A 13,132-nucleotide genomic window follows, 5' to 3' on the forward strand; every position below is an offset into this window, starting at 1 on the left:
TTTGTGGTCACAGCCTCATTGCACCCCCGCCTAATGGTTTTAAAAAATAGTGGTGAGCACAACTTTCCCTTGTTTGCTCAGTGGATAACAGTTCTCAGAGCAGTAGGAAGGGGGGTAAATAGCACTCCTGAATACATGGTCCTCAGATGGAATGAAGTAGGTTGCTAGAGATTTGCACACTTTTTAGTTAATGGGCAGTTTGCGTTAGGGAACGAGAAAAACAACAGTACTTGCCCACTCCACCAGCCTTGATCCAAGGAAAGGGCTTTACAAATAGTCTCCACCCTTTCTCTAACCCTGTTATTGTTATTCCTCCTCGGCAGGATCAGGAGGAGTATCTAGAGTGACTCCATTAGTTTCTGCTCCTTCTTCACTGTCAGTGCTTGTAGAACTTCTAAGTGGTCTCAAGAAACAGGTCTTGTGGGGAGAGTGTGAGTACAGAGCATCCTGGAATGCCCCAAGGGGCCGGGAAAGAAACTCCTCATCTGACGATGGAAGGGAATCTTCATCTCCCTGACCTGAGCGAGAATTGAGGTGCAGACCATCAAAAGTGATGGGATCAGAATACGGTTTGTGGCCCCGAAGAAGAAGAATCTGTCTCAATGAATAAAACACAAAAAGTGAATGAACTTGAGTAAAAAAAAAAAAGACATTACACTAGGGTAAAGGTATTATACATAAATTGATGTCTTTACCTATCAGTTTTGGGCTTACGTAGTCTGATGATGACATCATTTTAATATAATCTGCCCCTTAAATATGAAGTATGGCTACTGTGTAAAACATGGTACAGCACTGTGCTTTTGACTGGAAACTGTGGAGTTCCAATGCTTTCCTATGACAGGTTGCTTTTACGAATACCAATTATTAAATTGAGCTAATAAGAGAAATACATTTATTTCACTTGCAGGTTTGTGACTGATAAATACAAACATAATGAAGAGATATAGACTATGACCCTTATAGATCTTGGGTACAGTCCTCAGCTCCAATGCAAGCCAGTTCCGTTGATAATAGTAGACATGACTAAATAACTGCTAACATTAAAACTTCACTTTTAATCAATAGTATTTAAAAATAATATCCTGGGCTGCACCCACACAAAACATCACAAATAACAACAGACTGCATATCATGGTTCATGTAGCGCAGGACTGTTGCTTTAAAAAACACACAGATAAAAAAGCCACAGTAGGTGGAGGTAAAGGGAATCACGTGCCCGTTAGTACAGGTCAACAGTTATTTTAAAGTGTATCATTCAATATATTGTGCGCATTCTGAGCCCCCACACTTCTCAAATCTGATTTCCCCAAAGGCCAATTCTATCTAGCTACGTTGGGGCCGAATGGGAGCTTTCCCCCACTGTCCCACTGTCCCCTACACTGCTCAACGTGTTTCGCCACAAACACGGCTTCGTCAGGGGCATAGGTGCCAGGCACGTCTCTCCATGCAGTTTAAATAACCCTCCGGTAGTGCGAGAGCGTGTCTTTTGCACGTCACACCAGGGCCGGTTCGTGTTATGATAGGTTGCTTCAATGCCTGCAGAACTTTTAAATCCAAGATTCAGACTCAAGGGCATGTGAAATTTGTGCTACGTGCACCCTCTCCACCATAGTTGTGATTAGCTCCCACTTTTTGTAAATTACATTAATAATATGATTTCAGTTAGCTGCGGGGATCCAGTTGGGGGTCCCATGGAATGATCACCAGATCCAGGGTTCCTTGGCATCAATGTAAGCAACTGCACGCAACTATAGCAGGCTGAAAGGGTACATTGCCAATGCAAGTTGCTAAGAGCATGTATGACCACAATTACCTTTATTTGGGGCTCTTGCATGTGGGCATTTTGCCCTGCGTTCCTCTGTCGTCATGCACTTGTGTGAGTATAGCCCAAAGTAAAAGAATAGATTGCATTTCTTTCTGTGATCCCCTGTGCTAAAATGCATTAAAATTGACTGTAGGAGAATGCAGGGCAAAATGCGCATGGGTAAGAGCTCTTATAGTGTCAATGTGCCAACTCTACCATGGATTATAGTGTGCTGCTCTTGCACTTTCATTTGTAAATGAGCACTAGACAATATAAATCAAAATGGGAACTGGAGGGTTGTCTCTGTTTCATAGATGAAGCAGCAATCATCTCTGTGCAGAGAAACATACTGACCTCCTGTCTCAGCTCATCTATTTGATCCATCAGCTCCCGGATGTACCGTGAAGAGTCGGAATCCTTGAGTTTTCCTTGTATCATCCCTTCCTCTTTCTGAGACAACGTTACAAAGAACAGATACAAAATATAACCACTCAGTAAAAAATTAGTATAAAAAGTAAAACAATTAAAGAGGAATTGTCGCAAAAATGAACATTTAATAGTAGCTTCATCATACTGAAATAAGAAGCTTTCTAAATACAATAAATAAAAAATTCTGTATTTTATATGTGTAAGGAAAATGAGTGCTTCACAGAGTAGTAGTAGATAGAGAGAATAGAGCAACACCTTAAAGATGTCGCTTAGAGCTTCTGGCAATTCAAAGAATGTGACACTGTTTAATGCTTTCACCATATATAGTATATATAGTATGCTAAGTGTAGTTTTTACCATATATAGTATGCTAGCTGCTAAAATATATAAATCTTCTTATAGCCTGTGTGGGGGAAACATATATAAAGCTTCATATGGGGGGAGGCACTTTGACTTCTGCCTGGACTTCAGAGTGCCTGGTTATGTTGGAATTGCTGCTGAGCCATTTTATGGAGGGGTCCCTCAGCTAAGTATCAATAAATCTCTTATGTTTGTTTTACTTGTGTGTGTCAGTTTAATCACTCTACAGACTGAACAAGAGCCATTCTCAATACATTTGGTACCAGAAGTGGCGTCTGTAATTTGATTACTGACGGTGCCTGTATGTCTACTCTACCTCTTTTCCTTGTCTATCTACAAATTGTATTTTTTGTATTAGGTCTGAGGATAGTAGGTACTGTTTGTGTATTGTGTATTTGAATAAGAGACATTCTAAAAAATGTTGTGGATAAAAAGGCTGAAAGGGGTGGGGAAAAGCACTAGTGAGAGAACGGGGCTATTGCCCAGTTGGGTGTCTGTCACAGGACAGTGGATATCAGTAGCCTGGGAATGTGCTAAGTACTCCCCCGCCATTGAGGTGGCTAACCCAAAGTATGTAGCAGCGAATCTTGACTTCTCAAAGTATGATAAGAGGGAAAGTAGAGCTGCTGCAGAAGTGGGTTGGTTGTGTTTTCAAGTGTTAGAGCAACAGACTAAGCAGATACAGGATTTAGAGTTACAACTTCAAACTGTTTAAGACCAATTGCAACTGTTAAGGTCATGCAGTCAGAATGCAGAGCAAGAAAAGGAACAATTAGCTGCACAGTTTGAACAGTATATTATTAAGACTGTTAATAGGAAAAGAAGGAGAAAGAAGCAGAAGCTCGTTAGAATTCACATAGAAGTGCGGGCTTTGATAACCTCTCAGGATTGGGAGGGGGTGGATGAATGGTCAGGGTCTGAAGAGGGGATGGATGATGACATTTGTGAGGTCAGACCCATTGTAACTCATAGACAAAAGAGAGAGGTGAGGGAGAAAAGTGAACAGCAGGCAGAACACACATATTCCACATCTGGAGGTGATGTGTCAGCTGAGCAACATTTAACTGAGGAAACTCGGTCATGGTCAGCTAGTGAATTATGTTGAGTGCTTTAGAAGCAAAAGAAGGAAGTACAATTTATGACCGCTGTGCTCTTGGGTCAAATGGGAGAAATGAATGTTGACAGAAGTGAAAGGAAACAGCAACGGAGTTTAGCTAAGGGGGGCCAGGAGGGACATACACGTGTTAAAATTACTCGCAGACAAATGTTTCTAGATCTGCTAAACAGTGGTGTTCCAATAGAAACTATTGATGGAAAGGAGACTAAATTTCTACTCGCTATGTGGAGGGAACTAACAGAAAAGGGGAAGTTGAGGCCAGCCAAACCTAAAAAGGTTGCCCTCAGTGATGTTGAGGAATTAACTCTGTCAGCTCCTCCTATAATTGATTTAGATGAGGAGTTCAGCCCAACCCCATTAACTCTTCCCTCCACATCGCCATATGCAGAGTGTAAGAATCTGTTAGATGACATGAAACGCACAGAAGGGAAGGGGTGGCAGTTGCCGCAGCCAATAGACTGAAGGGGTGGCAGATTCCCAGGGCCTGCCATAACAAAAATCAATGCTATGAAACCTGGGGATCCATGCCCTTACATACCAGTCAATTTATATTGGCAGGGACACAAACCATTCCAAGGTACAACTCAGCCAGACCAACAAAATGCAGTTGCAATCACTGAAAGTTTGGGAGGCAAAGCTGCTGTTGCTGTACCTGTTGGAATGCAATTAGGTAAAAGTCTTATTCTTGAAGCACAAATCTTCATTTTCTTAGTACCAGATAATAATGTGGGAATGGATATTTTTAAGGTAGAATATGTGGTTATATGGTTGGGAACATTTATTGTTGGAGTCAAGAGTTTCACTATAAATGCTGTAATGCCTATTGTGTATGACAACATTGAATGGACTCCAATTCACATATCACCTCCACCAAACCATGTGAACCTGAAACAATGCAGGTGGCAACAACAATAACAATGGCAACTGAGATGATGGTGGAGGTGGGTGTTTTCAGACTGGTAGTCAGTCTATTCAGTGCCCTAATGTGGCCAGTAAAAGAGACAGATAGCTCTTGGCTTTTAACCATTGATTACAGAGAAGTGGATAAAGTAGAGTCTCCTTTGGCCGTACCTGTGAAAGAAATGGTAACATACGTGGAACAAGGTTTGGCTCAAAGTATGACTTTCATGATGATTATATGGACTAGCCCAATCAAAGTTATTCCACAACTGGTTTTGGACTGTACACAGCACAACACTGGACTGTTTTGTTACTGGATACGTTATGTGCCACTGAATGTTTGTTCAATTTACTTTGTTACAAGGAAAAATACTGTTTTTCAGTTGAGGGAAAAGGACACTAGTGCCCTGCAGATTGCCATGAAAGAAAAACAATTCCTTGTACTGTACACTGCCCTGCAACCTGATGAAGGAACTACTATGGATGTACCTGTCACAGTCGGGACTGATTTAGCAATATCTGGATGGGTAAATGGTAATGAAATTAACTCGTGTGAAGCTTTTGCACAGAAACTCACTTTCCAGAAGTGGAAATTGTATGTACAAGTAAGGGGGGGGGAGTGTCAAGTGAATCTTCATCTCAAGTGTCACAGCAGATGTCTGGATTAGTATAGTTTGGATGTGATAGCTTTGAGCAACCCGTACTGACACATTCTCCATCTACCATAAAGGAAGCAGTGACATCAGAGGACTTCATTTTATTGTTTACAGATAGATCTGCCACTATTATTGCTGCCAAACAACGACACGTCTGGACAACAGCTGCTTTCCAACCTACAGCCCATCCAACTGGAGTGGGTGGATCTTGCCAATAGATCCACCCCTCAGCTAAGTATCAATAAATCTCTTATGTTTGTTTTACTTGTGTGTGTCAGTTTAATCACTCTACAGACTGAATAAGTGCCATTCTCAATACAATATGTTTATTTTCACGATCTCTCTCTCTCAGCATCTGTTTCTCCTCATTCTGTCTCCATTCAGGAGTTGGGTGTCAGATGAATGATCCAATATATCTTATAGGGGGCTCCTTTTGCCCAGAACATGTATTAGAGCTTACTCTATTAAAGGACCAGTAACATAAAAAAGTAATTTATACTTTAAAATCACAAAGCTTTTATTAAGAAATAACTTACAGAAACTGCACTTCCTGTCCTGTACAGAAACGGCGAAAAGGCGACCATCCATCCTGCTGGGCTCGATTTCTCCTCCTGGCTACTCTGTGAATAGTTGCTCCTTCACACGCTGTCAGCAGACAGGCATCGCCTCTCCTCGGCTCTCCTCTCCTTCACTGTGCATGGCTTCCCTCCTCCTCGCTGCTCCCCCCAGCCAGATCCCCTGAACAGAATGATGAATGATCGGCCCGCTTGTCACTTCACAGCCGAACAGTACCTTTATTGCTGCGTATTAACGGTGTGCAGGGGGAAAGTCCTGAGACGCCACATCCCTTTCTTTTCCTAATTGTGCTTCAACCACCCTTTCCGTCCCTGCTGCAATGCACAGAGCCTGAGAGAGCGGGCCCTAGCCTTTCCTAAACTTCAGCTCACCACAAGCCAGAGGCACAAGGGGTCAGGATAAAAATGTGAGGGCAATGGACTGAGCAGCTTTCTCTGTAATCCCTTTGGCAATGTGTTAACCCAGTCTCCTCTTCCCCCTGCGCACGGTTAATACGCAGCAATAAAGGTACTGTGCGGCTGTGAAGTGACAAGCGGGCCGATCATTCATCATTCTGTTAAGGGGATCTGGCTGGGGGGAGCAGCGAGGAGGAGGGAAGCCATGCACAGTGAAGGAGAGGAGAGCCGAGGAGAGGCGATGCCTGTCAGTGAATAGTTGCTTCTTCAAACGCTGTCAGCAGAGTAGCCAGGAGGAGAAATCGAGCCCAGCTGGATGGATGGTCGCCTTTTCGCCGTTTCTGTACAGGACAGGAAGTGCAGTTTCTGTAAGTTATTTCTTAATAAAAGCTTTGTGATTTTAAAGTATAATTTGTGTTGGTGTTTTTGTTTTGATGTGTACTAACGATTTTTTTTAAAACATTTTTTTATGTTACTGGTCCTTTAAAATCACCTGACATCAGGTCTCTGTACATGCAGGATTTGTGCAAAAGGCAGTTATTTTATTAGATTTTGTTTGTACTGAAATCAGTTATTTGAGTGAGCTCTAATTCATCTGCTAGGAAAGGAAGCCCCCCCTATAAGATATATTGGATCTGTCAATGAATATCTGACACCCAACTGCTGCATGAAGACAGAATGAAGAGAAACAGATGTTAAGAGGAATAGTGAAGATAAATTTGATTATTTCAGAAACAATGCAGAATTTTTAATTGATTGTATTTAGAGAAGAGACCATAAGGGATCTGATTGGGTGATTAGAAAATTCCCCTCACTCACCTGTATCTCTAGCTCAGCAATGCGTTGGCGCATCTCTGCTACTGCCGCCATACTGTCTGCTTCCCGTAACCGTACTGCCATTACCTCTTCTTTATTCTGGGAACAACATAGACACCAAAATGGAACACAATCCCTATAATTTGCATGATCGCTACTTAAAGAGGAAGTTACATTAAAGTTTAAATTAACTTTGGAAGTCTAATTTATCAACATTTTAATAATGTTAGATTTTTTTTTCTACTTCCAATAAACGAATATTTATCAAACTCGAATGTTTGCTTATTTATTAGAAAAATTTGAACAAAAAAAAGTGCATGAATAAAATTGTGAAAAGAATTTGAATACCTAAAATTTGTATCATTTTCAATGGGGCAAAAAATTTGAAAAACACGCTTTAAATTTGCTATAGATGGCTCCAATTAACATCTACATGAACTCAGTAGCTTTAAAATGCAAAAGTTTGACTCTTTTTTTTTTATCAACTTTTACATATTTTTGCGCATAATAAATGTCTTACGTATGAGTTTTTGCCAGTGGTTTGAATTAGCGGCTGGAATATTAGTAGGAGAGGGACTGAATAGAAGGATAAAAAATAAAATGTAGCAATAACAATAAAATTTTAGCCTCACAGGTCAGCCTCCATTTGAAAAACAGAAAAACATTTCAAAAACTGAAAAAAAAAAAAGAATGAAGACCCTGAAGACCAATTGCAAAGTTGCTAGGAGTAGCACAATAAAAGTTAACTTAAAGGGGTTGTTAACCTTACAATTAAATTAGTGTGATTTAGACAGCTATATTCTGAATCAATATGCAATTTTTATTTTTTTTATTTGGCCTTTTGTTTAGCAGTTCTCTAGTTAGAACTTTCAGAAGCTATTTGGTTGCTTGAGTCCAAATTAACATAGCAACCAAGCACTGGTTTGAAAAAGATACTTGAATATAAATAGAAAAGGCCATGAAAAGAAAGTTAAGTAATATACAGTAACGACAATAAAACGAATTCAGAAAATATTTAAAACCAAGACCAATTTAAAATTGCTAAACATTACCATTCTATAATATACTAAAATTTAACTTAAAGGTGCGCTATCCCTTTAAGAGAGCTCTTCTGCAAAAAAATGTTTTAAAGGAGTGATAATATAATGTAGTGTTACCCTGCACTGGTAAAATGGGGGTGTTTGCTTCAGAAACACAACTATAGTTCATATAAACAAGCTGCTGTGTATCCATGGGGGCAGCCATTCAAGCAAAGGATACACAGTAGATAACATAAGTTTTGAAGAATCCCATTGTATACTACAGAGCTCATCTGTTATCTGCTTTGTATCCTGTGCCGTTTCTCCTTTTTTACATTTGAATGACTGCCCCCATGGCTACACAGCAGCTTGTTTATGTAAACTATAGTAGTGTTTCTGAAGCAAACTGTTTTACCATCACATGGCAACAGGGCTTTATATTTTTATTACTATAAAACACATTCAATTTTTAGGGTTACTGTTCCTTTAATATTTCCCAGTATACAGTACACTGACTTGTGGTTCATACCTTGCACTCTGTAACAGCATGCTTGCGCTTAGTCTCATTCATCTCTGACTGTAAAGCCTTGTTCTGTGCAGTCTCGCTTTGTAACCTCTCTCTTAGCTCCTTGCATTCCTTCTCCAGACGTGACAACTGCTTTTCATGCATCACCTCCTGCACAGAAATTACAACTGTAGTAGTAGTAGTTGGTTCATCTTACACCACCGTTACAATTGACACATGGAGAGGCTATGATCCAAAACAAAAGTTCTTAAAGGCAAGATGAGTACAGGTCTGGGACCTGTTATCCAGAATGCTTGAGACCTGGGGATTTCCGGATAACATATCTTTCCATAATTTGGATCTCCATGCTGAATGTCTACTAGAAAATCATATAAACATTAAATAAACCCAATAGGCGGGCCAAATGGTACATACTAACCCCATTTGGCCCACCTTACGCATTTCATACCATCCTTTACTTAATCATATGTGTCGCTTGAGAGACACCAATGATTAAGTACTGGATGGTATGAAACGCGTAAAGGTGGGCCAAATAGGGTCAGTATGTACTATTTTAACGTGATATTTAATAAACTTTGGATTTTTAACTAAATTTGAGTCATGGGACATATATCTTAGATATATAGTTAATTGTTGGTTCCTTGGGAACTGGGGCAAGTCCCTATAACTCATTTGCATATTATGAACTAGCTATATAGACTCCCCTATTAATGGTATTTTAATAATAAAACAGCACCTTGCACTTGATTCAATCTAAGATATAATTAATCCTTATATATAGTTAACTGGTTTATTATAACTGAGAAAAAAAAACTTGGATTATTTGGATAAAATTGAGTCTATGGGAGACTTTCCATAATTCGGAGCTTTCTGAATAACGGGTTTCCAGATAACAGATCCCATACCTGTACAGTGTACAAAGAAGGTGAGCAAGAACATCCAATCCACAGGTAAACAAGGCTAAGCAAAATAAGGGACCAGAGAAAGTTGGATTCTTTCTGACTCTTGCACTTCAATGCTATATCTAGTTGGACATCGCTGCAGACAGGGTCTACTGGATAGTGTTGAGGTCACCTGACTCTCTAGGATGAGCACCCTCTGTCGCAGCTTACGCATTTCACTCTGAGCCTCCACTTCGCGCAAGCAGCACAATATAGCCTCATCCTGCAAGTCCACAGCTGTGTTCTTGCGGGGGGAGTCCTTCCAAATGCCACCTCTTTTGGAAGTGAGAAACTGCAGAGAGAAAGACAAGAGACAATGTTATGGCGCAAAAAAAAAAATGCAGACGGGGGAACACTGAAACACTCACTGAGTAACTAAATCACTGAGGAAAGGTTGGAGCCCATTGATGGAAGCTATGGGTGCGGCAGTCAGAGGTGCGTGACATATGGCCTCTCCTTCCAGCCTCTTATAGGGTAATTTGGAACCTAGCAACCAGATGGCTGAAATTGTAAACTGGAGAGCTGTTGAATAAAAAGCTAAATAAAGCAAAAAACACAAATAATAAAAAATGAAAACCAATTTCAAATTGTCACATAATATGGGGGGCAAAAGTAGAAAAAAGTAAGTTCACCCCAGAAAACCATATATTTTTGGAAAGTACACATTCCCGCAAATCTAAATTGGGTATGCATATCTTTGTACTCCAAAGTACCAAGCCGCAAACCATTCCTAAATTTGGTGATTTTGGTGACATTTCCAAAAATCACCTCAAAATGTCTACCCTGCAGCATCGTATTACCCACATACTTTTAGGTATCAAGAGAAATCACCCCAAATATGAAAGCCTAGGGTCCTCTGAACAGTTTGATGCCCAATATGTATAGGTGTACCCAAGCACGTGGCATATAGGGGCCCCCGAAAAGGAAGACCCCCATATGGTCTGTCATTTCAGATACTGCAAAATCATCACATTTACATCGTTTTGAGTGGGGCAAAGTTAGAATAAAGTACGTTCACCCCAGAAATCCATATATTTTCGGAAAGTACCCATTCCCCCGAATCCAAATTGGGTATGCATGTCTTTCTACTCCAAAGCACTAAGCCGCAAACCCTTCCTAAATTTGGCAATTTTGGTGCCATTTTCTAAAATCACCTCAAAACTTCCAACCTGCAACATCGTATTTCCAACATACTATTATGTATCAATATAAATCACCCCAAATATGAAAGCCTGGGGTCCCCTGAACAGTTTGATGCCCAATATGTATAGGTGTACCTAAGCACGTGGCATATAGGGGCCCCAAAAGGAAGACCCCCATATGGTCTGTCATTTCAGGTACTGCAAAATCAACACATTTACATGTTTGGGGGGGGGCAAAAGTATAAAAACTAAGTTCAACCCAGAAAACCATATATTTTTGGAAAGTACACATTCCCGCGAATCTAAATTTGGTATGCAGGTCTTTGTACTCCAAAGTACCAAGCCGCAAACCATTCCTAAATTTGGTGATTTTGGTGACATTTTCAAAAATCACCTAAACATTTCTAACCTGCAGCATCGTATTACCCACATACTTTTAGGTATCAAGAGAAATTACCCCAAATATGAAAGCCTAGGGTCCTCTGAACAGTTTGATGCCCAATATGTATAGGTGTACCCAAGCACGTGGCATATAGGGGCCCCAAAAGGAAGACCCCCATATGGTCTGTCATTTCAGGTACTGCAAAATCAACACATATACATAGTTTTGGGGGGGAGCAAAGGTAGAAAAAAGTACGTTCACCCCAGAAAACCATATATTTTCGGAAAGTACACATTCCCGCGAATCCAAATTGGGTATACATGCCTTTCTACTCCAAAGCACCAAGTCGCAAGCCTTTCCTAAATTTGGCGATAAAAGCAACTGTTTTTACATTTCTGAAAATGGCCTAAAAATATTGCAATTGGCCGCTTTTATCTCACCTAATTTCTTACATACAATTGTAAAACACCATAAATACTGATGCCAAGGGTCTACTGAACAGTTTGATGCCCAATATGCATTGATATACCAAGGCAGCTGGCATGTGCGGACCTCAAATGAAAATAGTGCATATGATTTTTCTCCGCTGCCGATTTGCCTTCTGTGAACATAGACGCTTGACTTTATATTATGTGCCTCAAGACCCTCCTAACAGCAAAGACCCCCCAAAACCATATATTTTTGGAAAGTACACATTCTGACGAATCCAACAAAGATAAAGACGTCTTTCCACACCAAACTACCAAACTGGAAAGCTTTTCTAAACGTAGAGGTTTTTACAACATTTCTGAAAATCGCCTAAAATTGTTGCAGTTTGCCGCATTTATCGCACACAATGTTTTACGTAAGAAAAATCACCCTAAATATGGACGTCAGAGGTCTACTGAATAGTTTGATGCCCAATATGCCTAGATTTACCAAAGTATGTGGTGTGTACGGACCCCAAATGAAAAACATGCAAATGAATTTTCACGCTAGCCAACTAAGCTGCAGAAAAGAGAGCCCCAACTGTGCGTTATGTGCCGTAAGACCCCCAAACTGTGCAAAGACCCCCAGAAAACTATATATTTTTGGAAAGCATATATTCCGGCGAATCAAACTATGTAAAATAAATCTTTCTATAACAAAGCACCAAACAGCAAAACTATACTAAAGATGCATAAGGAACAATAATGCAGGGATAAAATTTCAATAAAACCACAAAAATAGTGTAAATTAATGAAATAACAAAATAATTGATCCAACAGCGTAATTAGTGGCCGAAATCGATTATCCAATAGTCACGCTGTCAAAATAACATGTTTTAGGCAAAACAAACGGTACAATAAATAAGTAAAAAATGTGTATACATATTTGTGCACTAATAAAAGTTGTCTGAGTGTGAAAATACATGTAAATAAGTGTAAATAAGTGTAAATAAGTGTACAAAAGGGACCAAGTGTGCTAAAATAAAATAATAAAAAAATATAAAAAACCAATCTTTACTAAAATGTTTGTGTAAGTGTATAAATGTACTGTAAGTATGTGTAGGTGCAGGTAAGTGTGTAAAAAAACATGCACTTACCGTTTTTGTAGCAGGAGGATCACTGGAAACAAAGCAGGCAGCTAGGACATCGTTTTTTTTTGTTTGTTTTTTTCAAACTTGTTTTTTATTATCATTTTGTTTGAATCAAAGCCATTGATAGATAACATTCATCAGAAAGAGAGTGTACATTAAACATCAGATGACATAAAGGAAGTGTAACAAAAGTTCTTGTGTTCAATGTACTATCAATAAAATCATATGCAGTAGAGTCACAAGAGAAAGATTGGTCACAGTTAGCCATCTGTAATATACAATAAACAAATGAATACATTTTCCCAATAAACTATGCCTGCTGTTGTTTCTCAGTAAGGGGGGGGGGGAGTTGAAAGTGGAGGGGAAAAAAAGGGGGGGGAGGGGAGCTGGGACCCTGTAAAGTTGTAAGGATTATCTATTGCGTTTGGTCGCTCTGATTTAGTAGTGAAGGAATATGTTCAGTTAACCACGGGGACCATACCTTTACAAATTTGTTTGGACAACCACG

General features: G+C 39.8%; 1 pseudogene; it reads right to left on the reverse strand.

Annotated features, from left to right (window-relative positions):
• Positions 1–13,132, reverse strand: part of evi5l.S — a 166,513-nt pseudogene continuing 153,381 nt past the window's right edge.

The sequence above is a fragment of the Xenopus laevis genome, chromosome 3S, assembly GCF_017654675.1.
Source record: "Xenopus laevis strain J_2021 chromosome 3S, Xenopus_laevis_v10.1, whole genome shotgun sequence".
In the NCBI taxonomy this organism is placed as follows: domain Eukaryota; kingdom Metazoa; phylum Chordata; class Amphibia; order Anura; family Pipidae; genus Xenopus; species Xenopus laevis.